The 16,916-nt window shown below is 45.1% G+C and overlaps 1 protein-coding gene across 3 annotated transcripts in view; it reads left to right on the top strand.

Annotated features, from left to right (window-relative positions):
- The first annotated feature begins 650 nt into the window (after positions 1-650).
- The window catches only part of LOC115481367 (golgin subfamily A member 6-like protein 6), a 54,566-nt gene continuing 38,300 nt past the window's right edge, over positions 651-16,916 (top strand). The window contains exon 1 of one of the 3 annotated variants that reach the window (XM_030220451.1): positions 651-919. The gene's annotated coding sequence lies outside the window, so the exon portion shown is untranslated. The remainder of the gene's footprint in view (positions 920-16,916) is intronic. The other 2 variants (XM_030220452.1, XM_030220449.1) reach the window with 2 other exon arrangements.

Genomic DNA, 16,916 nt, shown 5'->3' with positions numbered 1-16,916 from the left:
TCCCAAGATGGCCACGCAGCAAGTGGTTCACTTACCGCACAGCCAAGTCTTCTCCTCAGAAAACAGTAGCCTTTTACCCGCTGCGGTAAAAGGGGGCCGCAGTGCGCATCAAAACCAGATGCTGACGCTAGCGCAGGCCCCCTTTTACCGCAGCTTAGTAAGAGGATCCCACAGCGATCAAATTACAAACAAAACCATAGCAATAACGAATAAATACATACTGGTACCCTGTGCAAGTGTCTCAGATGTGCTTCCCATAAAATCTGACAGATGGGCTACCTTGGCATACTGTGCACCTGAGGACCTCCAGTAAAAGCGGATATGGTAAATACTCCAAGTGCAGAGGTGTAATTTAAAAAGATGGCTCAATAGAAATCTAAGGGTGCAGCAGCAGCAGCAGCGGTGGCTCCGGGTAAAACGTGGATCCCGCGGATCTTTTCCCCACTACCTTAACGCCTGTGCTGTGACTACTCGGGAACTTTCACGTCGGTGTGAAATAGATCTAGCCCATGCTTTTGAGTTACATCCAGCTGCAGTGGGTTTTTCTCAGTGCCTAGAGGACTTTGTCGTCTGAGGGGCAGAATCTGGGAATATTTCCTCCTCCCAGCAATTGCCCTCGCACCTGGCCCCCCCCCCCCCCCCCAACACCTCTGGCACCGGATCCGGGAAAGCACGTGCTACCCTCTCGAGCGCTCTGGTGTCCAGGGTCTGTGCTCGCCTCGCTCTGCTGCGGGATTTTATCGCTCTGTGCACAATAACCAGCTGCTGAGTTTCCTGTGGGAGGAAGCGTGTGTGAACTTTACTACGTGCGCGTTCTGGCTGCAGCCTGCATGCGGCTCTGATCTCTCCTTCCCTCCCTCTCAGGATTGTCACTGCCCTGGGCTGTCTGGGGTCTTGCGGTGGTGGATGCTGCTCTCGGGTAAGCCTTTCATTCTGTTTTAGGCTGCATTTCTGCAGAGCTGTTTACCCAGACCCAAATCTATAAGCTGCTCAGTTTTTCCATGGAGGCTGGGCTGGCTTAAGCGTTAGACAGGACTAGGCAGTTGCCTAGGGGGTAGCAAAAAAAAGCAGCAGTACTCAAAACGAAAGTAATACATCCTGTCAGTCTCACTGGCTGTATGAACTGTTAGGGCTTATTGTTACTTGCTGGAAGGGTGAGCAGTTTTCAAATGTGGACGTTTAGACAGGTTCCTGGAGGAAGAGTCCATACTCTGCTATTTATATAAACATGGGGAAGTCACTGCTTGCCCTGGGATTGGTAGCATGGAATGTTGCTACTATTTGGGTTTCTGCCAGGTACTTATGACCTGCATTTGCCACTGTTGAAAAACAGGATATTGGGCTAGATGGACCTTCGGACTACCCCAGTATGGCTATTCTGTTTTAGGATGCCAATACCCTTGCACCATCCCTGAGTAGAGTGCACCGTGTTTGCCTTCTACCCTCACTTAGGAGTGTTGGTATTAATATTTTCTCAATACTTTTTCAATGCTTGGATATTATTGGCACAGCCGCACTGTTCTGTCTTTGAGAGTTCTGTTGCATGTCATATTTGCAACTTAAATGCTCCAGCTGCTATTTTCAATATGTATTTTGAGGGGTGGAGGTCTGCTGACCGCAAAACCAAACTGGCCCCCTGTGTGGCAGCTCCAGCACAGCATCGCTCTTTCTCTCTTCCCACCATAGGAGCCGACTCTGTGGGTGCTGTGGGTGCTTGAGCACCCCCAATATAGAGAATATTCATTGAATATGTCCAGGGAGGGGTTATTTCCACTGGGCTTAGCACCCCCAATAATTTTGAAATGTTGGCTCCTATGCTTCCCACCCTTTTCACAGTGCCTTTATCCCTCCAACCTCTTTTTTTTTTTTCTGCCCATGCAGTGTGGAAAGGCATGGCAAGCAGGAGACACTGGTATGGCTGTGCCCTTTCTTTGTTGGCACCCCATCTGGCTGGTTACACACCCCAAAAGTGAACCCAGACCTGGGGCATGAGACAGTGGAAGACAGTGCTTATCAATGTTTCTGTGGTTGTGACCCCCCCATGATGATTATGGGCAAGATTGATGCACCGATGGAGAGCCCACCCAGGTCATGACCCCAAACTAAAGTTTGTGACCCCATTTGGGATCCCAAGCCATAGTTTAGAAAGCTGTGGTCTAACAGTTTTATGACCTGTGGAAAAGCCGATGTCAGTCCTAGCAGGTCTCTGCAGTACTGGAATGAAACATCATTTTGTGTACTTTACCTAAAAACAAAATAATAAAAAAGATTTGAATTTGGAAATGCAGCCAGCTTAGTACTCAGAGGAAGGCGTTTCCCACAGGACTGATAGAAGGGAATCTTTCAGAAATCATCTCTTTAACCCTTTATATACTGGTGTTAATTAGATCTTGTTTCCTCTCATTTAAATGCCAAATCCAGGATCTGGTTGTTGCTTTGAGAGCAGGGAATAGAGGTTGAGGACCCTGAACTTTCACTTTAGGATGAAAATGTGCCAGGACTGGGGAGGGATAGATGATAGCCTGCCATGAGTGGGAAAGCGCGGGGTACAAATGTAACAAAAAAAAATGATAGAGAGTGGAATAAATTAGCTTTGAATATGGATTTTAGATGAAGCTTGGATTTTCTGGGGAAGGAGAATGCATATGGAAGCTATTGTGGGTGTCAGACAGAGAGAGAGGGGGGGGGGGGGTGAGAGAGGGACGTAGTGATTTGCTGAAGAATGCTTGGCAGCATTGCAGGGTAAAATCACCAAGTTTTATAGACAAAACATGATAAGGCAGTAATTATACACAGCTAGTGACAAGAATCATGGGGGGCAGGGAGGTTGCAAATGCACAGTTAACTCCAGGACTAAACTGAGCATCAGTGAAATAAGAGAAAATTGCTTTATGTTGCCAGGTATTTGGGATCTTGCCAGGTATTTGTGACCTGGATTGGCCACTGTTGGAAACAGGATGCTGGGCTTGATGGACCTTTGGTCTGTCCCAGTATGGCAATACTTATGTACTAAGTTTTAATTTTGTTTGTTCTGGATCTGAAGTAGATCCAGGACAAAAAATTATATAAGTATAAATTACTAAATTTACCATTTATTATAATGTTGTAAGTTTTTATTTTGAAGCTGGAGTCAGTCAGTAAATTTTTACTGACTGATTCTGACTCCACCCAAAATTGCTTCTGACTCCATGAGGAGAGCTGGGCATTCATGGGAACTGGACCTGGACTGTATTATATGTAATAAAAAAATGATGGGAGAAGCATGCACATGCCAAGTGCACTGTGGCCACGTACCCACAGCACAGGAAGAAGGAAGGCAGTAGTGGAGAAGGGAAACTGGATTCATTGTCAAAGCCAAAATCGCCACAGCACCAGTGAAGCCACATGGAGGAGGAAGGCCAGAGCTGCCACTAAAATGACAGCGGAGAGAAGGAGGCAAGGGAACTGTGTCCTGCTAGAAAGAGGGGATTAGAGAGAAGGAGGCACTGAAAGGGTTAAAAAAAGGAAAGGGGAAGTGCTGGAGAGAGGAGGAAGAAAGAGGTGAGACATTGGGTGAGGGGAAAAGAGGATTCTGGAGGAGCTGAAATGTAAAATGGGAAATGCTGGAAAAAGGACTGAGGAGAGAGGACGGAGAAAAAGGTCACTTAAATTTTCATCTAGCTCTGTCAGTGATTTTAAAATCTACTATAATAAAACTCACCCTCAACGTTCTGAAGACAACGTTCTGAAGTCACTCAGTCACTCCCTGAAGGGTTCATGGATTCATGGTGGTGAAGCCACAACACTGACCATGTCTCTCTGCCCCGCCCTCGCATGACGGACCAATCAGAAAAAACACCCTCAACATTCTGAAACACAAAGGACCATCACAACACCGTTCCCAGGCAACACTAGGCAACGTAAGACGGACCAATCAGAGGAAACTACGTGACAATAAGGGAGGAGCATTCCCCAGCAGAATGGCTCATTATCTGTGCAGCACGGAGAGCACAGAACCACCGCTGGAACGAGAGAAGAATATTCCTGCTGTGGGTATGTGCAAAAATAGATCGGGGGGGGGGGAGAAATTTTTAAATGCCTAATGCCAGTACTGAAGAGTGCCAGAGGGCCTATAGCACAGACTATATTTGGGATCGCTTGACATGGAGTCAGAGGAGCCGGAAAACAACGTGCCCATCACCATCTGGGACGTGGGCGAACAGGACAAGCTGCGGCCCAGCTGGAAGGATTACCCGCGACCCAGCCAGCAGCAAACAACGACCAAGGACAGCACAGCACATCCCCCAACCCCCAAGTATAAAACAAAACAAAACAAAAAAAGACACACATCAACAACCTGCACACACTCACACACACACACACACACACAAAATAACTCTGTGACACATACACACACACAAAAAAAAAGCCACATGCTAGCGCCCGTTTCATTGGTTTCAGAAACGGGCCTTTTTTACTAGTGTTACATAAAATGCTTAGGATTCTCTGCTGCAGTAATTGTAGGGATTCCGAAGATGAGTCTGTTCTTGGTGGTCCATGCCATGAAAACGACACGGCTGAGTTACTGTAAAGCTCTTGTATATTGGTCAGCCCCAAAAAAGCGTGTGCACCTGCTCCACTTAATTCAGAATGCTGCAACTGGTAGAAGGTTGCAAGTGGTATGAACAGATCACACCCTTCCTGCAAAACCACACTTGCTATCAGTAACCTACAAGGCCAAATGTAAAACACTATCTCTGCTTCTCAAGGCCCTTAGTGGAAACAGGCTAGAGTACTTCCAGAATAGGTTATCCTTCTACACACTTTTCAGACCTCTAAGTGCTCCCAAGGAGCATTACCAAAGGAAATCACACTTAACACCCGCTAGCAAACATTCTCAGGAGTAGTAGCCCTCATACTCTGGAACCCACTCCGAGAGGAGCTATGCCTAATTTAATATTTTATGTCTGCTTCAGAAAGCAGGTGAAAGCCTGGCTCTTCTGCAGGGTCATGTCACTGGGGGCCTCAAATCTGCCTAAAGTTGAAAGAGGGACAAGCTTTGGGGCCCCCTCCCTAGTGTCTGCCTGGGTCCCATCATGTCTAGCGCCATCCCTACTCTTATCCTAAGTCTTTAATGGCTATGATGACTTATCCATCAGGACCAGCTGCCCACACACCCAGTAACTGAGGCCACTTCCGCATACCTTATTCAACTGTACATACAATTTTCAATCTAGCTACCTACTTTTATATTAGAACAGTTGGTTGCAACCTTTTCTGTGCAACCCGTATGCCTGTGTCAGCAGGGTCTATTGACGAAGGGCCAAATTCTATAAATGGCGCCTATTAAAAATCGTTGCTGAAAAACCACGCACTTAGTGCGATTCTATAAACTACGCCTAAAGTTAGGTATAGTTTATAGAATATGCTCACGTTCCGTTCATGCGACTAAAATTTAGGCACACCCATTTAGGCCACCTAAAACCAGGCCTAAATACCTGTGCCTAGCTTAGGCGCAGATTGGGTGTATTCCATAATAGCGCACATAGATTTTTGAAACGTCCACAACCTGCCCATTCCACGCCCAAGGCCATTGGCCACGTCCCATTTTCAGCTGCACACATTAGAATTTATGTGCACCACATTATAGAATACACCTAGAAAGTTGTGTGCATGAATTCTAATTAAAGCCAATTAGTGCCACTAATTGGTTAATTACCAAGTATCAGTGCTCATTGGCTTGTTAATTAAGTTGTGTGCGCAATTTGGCTGTGCAGCCAAATTAGCATGCACAGCTCAAAGTGCCATTTATAGAATTTGGGGGTAAATATCCCCCTAAGGTGGCAGAATTCAGGGGCAGTAGTGCTGCGCTTGCAAAGCCAGTAGGACACAGCAGTGCAACATTCAAAAGACTTGTAAGAGTCTGATGACATGATCAGTATAACAGTATAATGTCTCTTTTTTTTTTAAGTCTGCAGGGAGGGTCAAAATGGGGTGGGGGAGTGGAATACTAATCACCTCTGCCAGAAGAAGCCCCTTTGGGTCACTGCCAACTGCAAGCAAAGCCTGTGGGCTAGAGCTTGGGGCCCAGGAGGGAAATCCACAATTCCAGGAATAACATGTATAGAATGTTTGTACGTTTGGGAAGCTCGCCAGGTGCCCTTGGCCTGGATTGGCCGCTGTCGTGGACAGGATGCTGGGCTCGATGGACCCTTGGTCTTTTCCCAGTATGGCATTACTTATGTACTTATGTAGATACCTCCATTCTCGACCAGAGGAAGGTCAGTGGACCAGCTCCTGGGAGCAATGCTTAGATCAAGGCATTGTACTGCACCCTGAGGAGAAAGGCCTGTTCAGAAGCAATCTTGCTGCACCAGTCAGCCTGCACCATTTACTGGAGAGAGAGAAATACTGGGATTATTCCTGGCTGCACCACATGTTATACCAGTGATGTGATCAGCAACTTCAAGACTCTGCCTCCATCTATTTATTTATTTACACTTACTATACCGCTAAAACTGAAGACAGGGCTAAGTGGTTTACAGGCTAAAAACAAGATTGGAAAGGAACTACAATTTAAAAATAGGAAAGTGCAAAAACGTAAGTGCAGTCACCCAACAAAAGGTAAACAACCAGTAGATTTAAAAGGAGGAAAAAATGGTAGGATCACTTACAATTTGCTAAGGGAGAGATGGGAAGAGTGGGCAGTGGGGAAAGGCGAGGGAAACCGAAGGCCTGCCGAAATAGCCAGGTCTTGATATCAGTCTTAAACCTGGGAAAGAACAACTTGGCACGAATATCAGCAGGAAGGCTATTCCATAACATTGGTGTGAGGAAATAGAAGGCATAAGAGTAGCCCAGTATCCTGTTTCCAAACAGTGGCCAAACCAAGTCACAACAACCTGGCAGAAACCCAATTAATAGCAACATTCCAAGTAGAGTCTCAAATAGTAGCAACATTCCATATAGAATCCCAATTAGTAGCAACATTCCATGCTACCAATCCCTGGACAAGTAGTTGCTTCTCCGTGTCTTAATAGCAAACTATGGCTTTTTTCCTCCACCAACTTGTCCAAACCTTTTTTTTAAACCCAGATACGCTAACCGCTGTTTCTAGTTTTCTCATGTTTTCTTGGCCCAGGCAAAACCAAGCGATGATCATTAAAGGAGCGTAATGCGCGACTCAGATAATATGGAATGGTGATTGAAGTAAGGTGGGGTGGAAGCCCTATACGAAAGACCTTAAAAGCAAGCAGAAGGACTTTGAACTGAACTTGGGAAGCAACTGACAGTCGGTGATGTTCCTTGAGGAGGGGAAAGATATGATCAAACTTAACAGTGTGGCAAAGGGTCCTGACAGCTGTGTTCTGGAGATCTTCTAGTTTTTAAATAACTTTTTGAGTTGCGCCTGCATAAATGATATTGTAATAGCGCACTTTAGACATCACAAGTGACAGAATAAGTGTATGAAATGAGCCATGAGTGAAATATTTACAAACAGAATGGGGCTGTCTAAGGGTGAAGAAGCAGGATTTGACTAAAGAGGAAACATGAAGAGAATGTTAGCTGGGTGTTGATAAAAATCAGGAGCACTGAGAGAAAGAGCTGGGCCTCGGGGAAGGTTGCCACAGCCAACCCCTCCTCACTCGGGCTGCAGCCGCCCTCTCCCCACATGGGCTGCCACCCCTCCACTTGGGCCGTCCCCATCCCCATTCGGGCTGCCACTGCACCACCCTCTACCTTCCTGCATCTGCTCCTTCCTCGGTCTGTCACGCTTTTGCTCCTGTATGCTAGGACCAGGTTATTGCATTAACAAAATCACCCAGGTCCTGACACACAGGAGCAGGAGGGAGACAGACCCTAGCACCGGGCCCCCCTTGGAGGCTGGGCTCAGGGAATCTTGCCCCCCCCGCCCCCTCTTTGTGGCCCTGATAAGAACCCATAAATAATGGAAGGAAGTGACTGGGGTGATGGTTGTGCCAAGAAGAGAAAGATCCAAGGATCTGAGGACACAGCCCATCAGTCTGGATTGTTGTAGCAGGACTCAAGGAAAGGAAATGATCAGGCAAAGGTACATTTTTCCATCTGCATCTAAGAAAAAGAGGAAGTGGTATGGGTGTGGGGGATTCTATAGATAACTATTCAAATAGATCAAACTTCCTTTACCCCCCAAAAAGGTCAGAGAAAAGGTTTGAAACTCAGGAAGCACTTTTTATAACCTTGAAACTCAGAGAAAAATATTAAACTTGCTACACGGTAGCTCATAGAAGTTAAAGTCAGCTCTTATCTGGATAATGCAGTGATCATTCTGAACAGTTATCTCTGCAAATCAACAGCTCACATTAACAGTTCTCTTCCTGCTGTTGTTATTCCTCCAGTTAAGCATTCACACCTTATTGGTTCTTTCTTCCACAAAATGTGTGTTGTGTTTCAGGGTAGTGGGCCCTTGGACCACGGTCGCAGGGCCGACTGTGGCAGAGAAATCACCTCCAAGGTCTATGAAGACAAAAGCAGGAAGTTGGTACGGCTGGAACTCTGGGGCTAGGCCAGGCAGAAACTCAGGAGGGGGCTTCATCAGGAGTCAGGAACAAGGCTTAGGCAGGACCAGGGACAGGGCTTGGCTTTAGCAGGAAACGGGAATATGGCTCTAGCAGGAACCAGGAATAATGCTCAACTTTAGCAGGAACCAGAAACATGGCTCTGGCAGGAGCCAGGAAAAGAACTTCGCTTGAGCAGGAACTAGGAACAAGGCATGGCTCTGGCAGGAACCAGGAACAGGAGAGCTTGAGCAGGAACCAGGAGCGAGGCTTGGCAGGAACCAGGAACGAGGTTTGGTGGGGTCAGGAGCATGGCTTGGCTGGAACCAGGAGTACAGCTTGGCAGGATCCAGGAGCAAGGCTTACTTGTTGCAAAGGTGCTGGAAAGTGGGGCTGAGCTTCATTAAGAGTGCTCAGGCCCCGATGACATCAAGGCGTGCCCCTCCTCGATGTCCTAAAACACACAATCAATAAATTTGAAATAAAGACCTTGTTTAAGAAAACACCACTTGTGAGAGGACTCTTTTGGATTCACTGTCTGTGTGTTTTGGCTTTCGTTTCTCCTGTGGAGAGATCACCTTCTGTGGGTGTTTGCCTCTTCGATGTCCCAACATCAGCCTTGAGCCATGGCATGCACAAGTGCAGAAAGATGACGATGCTGGATTCCGCAGGGTTCGAGGTGACATCATGATAAGACCGTGACAATATGATTTCTCTTGCAAAAAGAAAAGGATCTCGAGCTGATATAAATGTCCTAGGCTTCAATCTAGCCACAGTCTTTGCTGGTCTGTCCTGTAGTGTTGTATAAAGATGTGGAGGGGCCTTTTCGATATGACATCTAAGTCGGACTTTGGATGTTTTGCGCTAAACGTCCCAAATCCGAATAGGAAATATGGCCATTTTCGAAACAGCAAGGTATCTAGCCAAGCCATCCGCCTGGCATTGTATGAACTTCTGCTTTCTCCTGCTTGTAGTGGGCAGGTCTGCTTCTGGTGAGGGTCTGAAGAGATGGGATGGAGGAGACTGTGCTTGATGAAGAGATGAGGGTAAGGAGGGAGCAGAAGCCTGCAGGCAGTGAGGAGTAGACATAAATGGAAAATCTGCAGCTGAAGAACTGGGTTAGGTGGGTAATGTGCCTGTGTTAAGACAAATGAGAAAGGAAAGAGTGAATAGAGAGCACCATGAGGAGTGAAGAGAGGCCCTAGGCAAGACAATAATATGGCCAGGGAAATGTTACTGAAAAAGTGCTAAAGTTGTGGATATCCGCACTTCAACCTCCTGTGCTAAAGGAACTGGAGGTGGTGGAGGAAATCCACAGGTATTGTAACTGGAGGAATAAGACCTGTCTATTTTCTCTCTGAATCAGGGGTTCTCAACCAAGTCCTTAGGACACGTGGAGGGGCATAATCGAACGAAAACGCCTATCTCCATGGGCGTTTATCTCCGAGAACGGGTCCGTGAAGGGGCGGACCGAACCGTATTTTCGAAAAAAATAGACGTCCATGTTTTATTCGACAATTTGTGAGCTGGGCGTTTTTGCTTTTCAGCGATAATGGAAAATGAAAGCGCCCGGCTCAAAAACGAATAAATCCAAGGCATTTGTTCGTGGGAGGGGCCAGGAGTCGTAGTGCACTGGTCCCCCTCACATGCCAGGACACCAACCGGGCACCCTAGGGGGCACTTTTACAAAAACAAAAAAAAAAAGGTAAAAGAGCTCCCAGGTGCATAGCACCCTTCCCTTGTGTGTTGAGCCCCCCAAATCCCCCTCAAAACCCACTGCCCACAAGTCTACACCATTACTATAGCCCTAAGGGGTGAAGGGGGCACCTACATGTGGGTACAGTGGGTTTGGGGGGGTTGGACGACTAAGCATTAAGCAGCACAATTGTAACAGGTAGGGGGGGATGGGCCTGGGTCCACCTGCCTGAAGTCCACTGCACCCCCTAACAACTGCTCCAGGGACCTGCATACTGCTGCCAGGGAAGTGGGTATGACATTTGAGGGTGAAAATAAAAAGTTGTGAAACATCATGTTTTGTGGTGGGAGGGGGTTAGTGACCACTGGGGGAGTCAGGGGAGGTCATCCCCGATTCCCTCTGGGAGTAATCTGGTCATTTAGGGCACTTTTTGGGGCCTTATTCATGAAAAAACAGGGTCCAGGAAAAGTGCCCTAAATTCTAGCTACAAACGCATACTTTTTTTCCATTATCGGCGAAAGGCGCTCATCTCTCCTCGGCCAATAACCACACCCCAGTTCCACCTTCGCCACGCCTCCGACACGCCCTTGTCAACTTTGTATGCTTCCGCGATGGAGTGCAGTTGAAAACGTCCAAAATCGGCTTTCCATTATACCGATTTATTCGTTTTTGTGAGATAAACGTCTATCTCCCGATTTGGGTCGAAATCTAGGCGTTTTTCTCTTTCAATTATAAGGTGGATAGTCAGCCCCAATGAATATGCTTGAGAGAGATTTGCATACAGAGGAGGCAGGGCATGCAGATTCATTGTAAATATTTTGAAAATCAGATTGGCTTGGTGTGTCCTGAGGACTGGGTTGAGAACCTCTTCTCTATCTCCCTAATCCTATAAAAGCCGCCAAAAATTGCGTGCACAAATTTGAGTGTGTGCCCAATTTGCGCGTACAATTAATTGAATAACAAGCCACTTAGTGCCAATAATTGGCTTTTTAACAAGCAAATTATTGGCACTAATTAAATGTAATTGGACTTTACACACTTAAATTTAGCCGCGGAATCTGTGCCTAAATTGTACATGCAATCTGAGAAAGGGGGCATGGTAAGGGGAGGGGGTAGGTGGAACAGGGGTGTTCCTAGCATTTACACTTGTTGTTACAGAATAAGGGGGGAACCCATGCCTAATTTAGGTGCGTTCGTTTGCACCACATTTCAGTTGGTGCAAATAGCCACGCCTAAAGTTAGGCGCAACTCCCTTGCATAACTTTAAGCACAGCTTATTGAATAGCACCTTTTTAGGCACCATATATAGACTATATGTCCATTATGTCCACATCCACTTAAAGTGGATGAAATGAGGTAGCCACAGGTGCCTTCTGCTATGAGAGACATGTCAGTCTTAGAAGTCCATTGTGTTGGGTTTATGCATGTTGAAAATTTGGCTGAGAGGCTGGTGAGGGTTTTAGCACTTCTGTAGTGCTGCTTCTGTCCATAGAAGACCTCGCTCAACGTGTAATTAAACTCTGGAATTCATTGCCAGAGAATGTGGTAAAGGCGGTTAGCTTAGCGGAGTTTTAAAAAGGTTTGGACGGCTTCCTAAAGGAAAAGTCCATAGACCGTTATTAAATGGACTTGGGAAAATCCACTATTTCTGGGATAAGCAGTATAAAATGTTTTGTACATTTTGGGGATCTTGCCGGGTATTTGTGACCTGGATTGGCCACTGTTGGAAACAGGATGCTGGGTTCGATGGACCTTTGGTCTTTCCCAGTATGGCAATACTTATGTACTAACATTGCTTCTCCATACAGAATAGGGTGCCAGTAATACTTTTGCTAATGTAGGTGTTCTTTGGGTTAGAAAAAGTTGGGAAACACTGATTCGGAGTGCAGTTTGAAAACCTATGCTCCCAGATAAATGGTCTGTCTGAAGATGCAGGGGCAGGAGAAGAGTAGGAACAGAATGAGGCTCTTCAAGGAACAGACCAAGGATGCCCAGTGTAGAAATAAAATTTATTAAAAGAAGTGCTCAACACGGTCCCATGTTTCGGCACTGAAAGTGCCTTCTTCAGGAGTCTCGGTAGAGTGTCTACTACTACTACTACTACTATTTAGCATTTCTATAGCGCTACACAAACATAGAAGAAAGACCCTGCTCAAAGAGCTTACAATCTAATAGACAAAAAATAAATAAAGTAAGCAAATCAAAGAGTGTCGAAAAAATCCTTCTGGATAGTCTACAGAAGTAAATCTTAAAAAAAAAAAACGTTGTGGTCTTAGAGTATGGCTTATAGGCGCCACGTTTGCAAACTTTATCCACAAAAATTTTTTGGACACCAAGACTCCTGAAGAAGGCACCGTGTTGAGTCTTCTTTTAATAAATTTTATTTTTACGTCCTTGGTCTGTTCCTTGAAGAGCCTGATTCTGTTCCCACTCTTCTGCTCCTGTGGCTTTGTGTGGGACACTGTTGTTCTTTCCACTCCTGTGGTTTGGTCGCTGTCTGAACATGCCCCACCCTTTCTCCCAAATAGAACGTACAGGAATCAACAGTGCACATGCTTCTACATATGGAAAAAGTGGGCGGGCTTAGCAGGCTTAGGTCACAATGCATGGGACGGGCTCTTAAATGTAGGTACCAATCATGTGCACAGATTTATAGAATAGGTTCATTTAAGCAAGTGAATGATGTCACAAATTGGCATTGACATGCCTGTGTGCTAGGTGCTATTCTATAACATTAGCATGCTAATCGCATAGTGCATAACCGCAAATGGGATGTATTAGTGGGCGGAGAATGGGTGTGTCCTGGGTGTAGTAGTAGAGAGGGAGTGGGGAAGGTAGGCTCTTTCCAAACGCAGAGACGAATGTGCGGTTAAAAATAGTTTATTGGTAACATCAAACTCATTGTTTGATGTTACCAATAAACTATTTTTAACCGCACGTGCGTCTCTGCGTTTGGAAAGAGCCTACCTTCCCCACTCCCTCTCTACTGTTCCATTGGACTTCTTTCATGGGGATCTAGTGCACCTCCACACCACGTGTGGTCTCTTCCTTGTGTCCTGGGTGTTCCACTTAGCAACGCATGCACCTTATAGAATATTGCAAGGCCCACCTAGACACACCAGCTTATGCCTGCGTTGACCTGGCGTAAGCTGTTACATAAATTTCCTCACACCAAAGCAGCTTTATGCTACTGGTCTGTAACAGGTTAGGTGCTCCTTAATGCCATTGTAGCATTGGTGTTAAGGGTGCTTCTTTGTCGCACCTACATTTATGCACCTGCTTAAAGAACTGCCCCAAGGTGCAAATCCCTGGGGTACTTTATCCATATGTAATTTTCAGAAGGACGTGTGTTTGGACTTGAAAACTGGTGCAGAATCCATAGGTAAACATTCCTGCTCACTTTACAGTTACCCCCCATTGCTTTGAATACTGTCCCCTAAGCGTTTAATTGTAATTATCTGAAAGCAGGACCATTCCAGGAATCCGTTTTCACTTCGATTTCCTAGAAACCTAGGAATGAGTCATGTGGAAACTACTGACCCATTTTTTCAATCCCCTCCCTCTACTGCATCTGTCAAGGGCTTTAGATAAACACCTAAGGGAAATGTGGATTTTCCCATAATGGAGTTTGAGGCGTGCTGATAAAACCAATTCCTGCTGGATACTTTCAACAGAAAACCACACACAGCAGCCCCGAGTTTGATGGGTAAACCCATCACTGTAGTAACACCTTCACATATTTGGGGGTTCTATTGGATAATCATTTGACTTTTCACAAACAAATTTCTAGTGTAGTTAAAAAAAAAAGTTTCTGTTTTTTTAATGACAACTGTGGGCAGTTAAACATATATTAGATGGAAATAGTTTACAAACTTTTCTTCATTTCTCGTCTATGTATGTAGGTGGTGGTAAGGGCTCCCCCTGGAAATGGCCGCATGGCAACTGTGCACTTACCTCATATGCATTTACTTTTTTTTTTTTTGTTGGCTTTTACTTGCTTCAGTAAAAGCAGCCTCGGCGCGTGGCAAATCCATGCATCGATGCTGCTGCAGGGCCCCTTTTACCGCAGCTGCAATAACCATCTTGATTGCTAATAAAAAGAAAATAGCTAAGAATTTCCTTCTGTGACTTGGCCGAGTATCTGATCTAAATTTAAGGTATAGTCCCAAGGGGAAAGTTTAACATTATATTTTGCCATTTCTAGTTTAACTTGGTTCCAAAAACCTTGTATGTACTGCCAGTCTCACCACATATGTTTAAAATCTCCTTTTTCTCCACACCCTCTCCAACGTGTATCCGGAGCATCATGATTGATCTCATGCATTCGAACTGAAGTTATACAAGTGTGAAATAATATTTTATATTGAATGTCTATGGTTGGTGCAGCTAGAAATCGGAGGTTTGTTTCCTATACTGTACTCCATTGTTCCTGAGTCCATTGTTGTCCCCGTGTCTTTTCCCACTTACTCTAATATGCGTGAGTCTCCTGCATTGTTCTCCAGATTTATAAAGCTTTGATTTCAATCCCCTTCTCATAGAGCTGTTAGATAGAAATTCTTCAAGAGGGATCAGATTCCTAAGATACAGACGTAAATTTCTTTCTAGGAAAAATTCTATCTGAAGGAGCAGGAGTATGTGTGGAGCAGAGCGACGTCTTCCATTTATTTCTGCTCTAGAAATAAAACTTGTTCGTTGTATATAAAGTCAGCAGGTCTTGTCAACGTATTGTCTATCATCCTTTGGAACTTCTCCTTTCCAAACACCTTGAAAGAAATGTGTCGCTCTCTAAAATTGATTGCAGAGGAGGTGTAATAGTGTATTTTATTCATTTTTTTATTGCATTTGTATCCCACATTTTCCCACCTCTTTGCAGGCTCAATGTAGGTTTCTCAACTTTTTTTTTCCACACTCTTAGCGCTGGGCCTATCAAACAATGGGCCCTTTTTACTAAGCCATGTAGGTGTCTACATATGCCCAGTGTGCGCCAAATTGGAGTTACCGCCTGGTTACCACGTGGCCCTTGCGGTAATTTCGACGCGCATCCGCTACGTGCATCTGAAAAATATTTTTTATTTTCTGGCGCATGTGGCCAAGTGGCATCTGACGTGCATAGGTCATTACCGCACAAATTCTTTAACGCTAGGTCTATGGTTGGCGGCAAGGTCTCAGACCCAAAACAGATGCACGGCAATTTTGATTTTGCCGTACATCCATTTTGGCACCAAAAAAAAGGCCTTTTTTACAGGTGTGCTGAAAAATGATTCTGCGTGCGCCCAAAACCCGCAACCGCAGGCCATTTTTCAGCGTGCCTTTGTAAAAGGACCCCAGTGTTCTCTACTTCTCTCGCTTCCTCTCATATAACAATGGAACTACATTTCCGGAGCTCAGCCATCTTTTTTTTTTAAATGTCCAACCAGTAGTGTTCTTTTTCCAATAACAGGCAAGCCATAATTTGGCAGCCCAATAATAGCTCTTGAACTTTGGTAAGGATAGCCCCTCCACTCCTTTTGCCCATATTTAATGGGATCTGAGGCCTTTCATTGTTCTAAATACATGTTTAGACTAAACTATCTACTTGGTCAAAAAAAAAGAATTGGGAGTTTACTGACAGTAGCATCATAAATAAAAATCAGACTCTTGGTGGTATTTTAATTTTGACTACATTTTAATCTTGTCAGCAGTGAGGGAGAAAGGAATCTCCCATCTATTCAGATCTTTTTTTATTTGTGCTAAAATAGGCATGTGTCCCTGGGTTGTATAGATGGTGCCCAAATTTGCACAAGGATCGAAGATATGCATGCAAATTAATTAGCTGGCAAGCCATTATCTAGCAATAAATTGATTTAATGGCATTAATTACCCTTTGTGCATGCATTTTCCTAAGCACTTTTCTATAACCCTGTGTGCCTAAATCCCCTAGCATTCAACTGAAAAGGGGGCATGGCCAGGGGCGTGGGAGGAGCATTCCAAAAATTTGCGTGCAGAGTTATAGAATACCGCCATTCATCGGCATTTACACCAGGTTTCGGGTGGCGTAAATACTCTTGCCCAAATGTGGATACAGGAATGGGCTGTAAATGCTATTATATAAAGAATTGCTCAAGTCACAGTGCACTTTATTAAACAGCGCTGTGCACTGGTTTTTTCCAGGTCGCCATTGACTGAATTCAGGCCGTAATGTAGCACATATAACTCTGATAATTGTACCGGTACCTTTAGAAGTAATAGTCTACTAATTTCACTGAAGCAGGAACTGATATTTAAGAAGCTCCTCTGTCTGGGGCAAGACATTTATAGGCATTTATAGGCTGAATGATATCCCCTCATTCAGCTTATATCCTGATACCATGTTATAAGCAGTGTATTCCGTCATAAATTTAGAGAGACAGAGGATTTCTGTAGAAAGAATAATGTATCATTTGCTCACAGGACTACTTTGTGTTGCACCAGATCCATTTCAACCCTCCCCACCCCCCCCCCCACCCCCAAAATCTTTGAGTTAATTTATAGCTTCTATGCAAATGGCTCTAAAGTTAGTGTAAATAGCAAAGGTGAGAGTGAGTGGACTTCTGTGTCAGGCTGCAATTGATTATGAAACGGGCTTCTGGAGATTCTGTAAATTGCCTGAACTGCCCTATAAACCTTGGGCCAAAGTATAGATTTCCTAACAGTCTAAAGAGGAACTGCCACGCGAGCCTGTCGAA

The sequence above is a fragment of the Microcaecilia unicolor genome, chromosome 12, assembly GCF_901765095.1.
Source record: "Microcaecilia unicolor chromosome 12, aMicUni1.1, whole genome shotgun sequence".
Lineage (NCBI taxonomy): Eukaryota > Metazoa > Chordata > Amphibia > Gymnophiona > Siphonopidae > Microcaecilia > Microcaecilia unicolor.
The sequence above is the reverse complement of the archived record's forward strand: the minus strand, read 5'-3'. Positions and strand labels throughout refer to the sequence as shown.